This window comes from Schistocerca nitens, chromosome 1 (genome assembly GCF_023898315.1).
Source record: "Schistocerca nitens isolate TAMUIC-IGC-003100 chromosome 1, iqSchNite1.1, whole genome shotgun sequence".
Lineage (NCBI taxonomy): Eukaryota > Metazoa > Arthropoda > Insecta > Orthoptera > Acrididae > Schistocerca > Schistocerca nitens.
The window spans coordinates 883,860,265-883,861,123 of record NC_064614.1 but is presented as its reverse complement, the minus strand read 5'-3'; the positions used below and the strand labels follow the sequence as shown (position 1 = coordinate 883,861,123).

Below are 859 nucleotides of genomic sequence, written 5' to 3'. Positions count from 1 at the left end.
AGGCGTTGCCGGTGCAGGATTTTGTGCATGAACTGACCTCCCGTAAATGTTCGACGGGATTCATGTTGAGCGACGAGGGTGTCACATGATTCGATCGATATGCCCAGAATGTTTATCAAACCACTCGCGAATAACTGTGGTCCGATGGTATGGCGCATTGTCATCCATAAGAACTCCATTGGTGTTAGGGAACAAGAAGTCCATGAATGGCTGCGTGGCCTACCGCGACCATCCGACAGCCGTTTCATTCTCCGAGGAGGATGCGGATAGGAGTGGCGTGGGGTCAGCACACTGCTCTCCCGGTCGTTATGATGGTATTCTTGTCCGAAGCCGCTAGTATTCGGTCAAGTAACTCCTCAATTGGCGTCACGAGGCTGAGTGCACCCCGAAAAATGGCAACAGCGCATGGCGGCTGGATGGTCACCCATCCAAGTGCCGACCACGCCCAACAGCGCTTAACTTCGGTGATCTCACGGGAACCGGTGTATCCACTGCGGCAAGGCCCTTGCCTATGGTCTCCACGTAGTCGAACATAAGCAGAGGAACCAGTCCTTTCCATGTAAACATACCCCATCCCATTATGGAGCCACAACCAGCTTGCACAGTGCCTTGTTGACAACTTGTGCCAATGGCTTCGTGTGGTATGCGTCACACTCGAGTCCTACCATCAGCTCTTATCAACTTAAATCGGGACTCATCTGAGTAGGCCACGGTTTTTCTGGCGTCTAGGGCCCAACTGATACGGTCGTGAGCTGCAGGCGATGTCGTGCTGTTAGCAAAAGCACTCGCGTCTGTCGTCTGCTGCCACAGTCCATTAACGCCGAATGTCGCCGCACCTCCATAATGAATACGTTCGTTG

At 53.2% G+C, this 859-nt stretch overlaps 1 pseudogene; it reads right to left on the bottom strand.

The window, feature by feature from the left end:
* Positions 1-393: 393 nt before the first annotated feature.
* Positions 394-510, bottom strand: LOC126208221 (5S ribosomal RNA; annotated as a pseudogene).
* Positions 511-859: the final 349 nt, after the last annotated feature.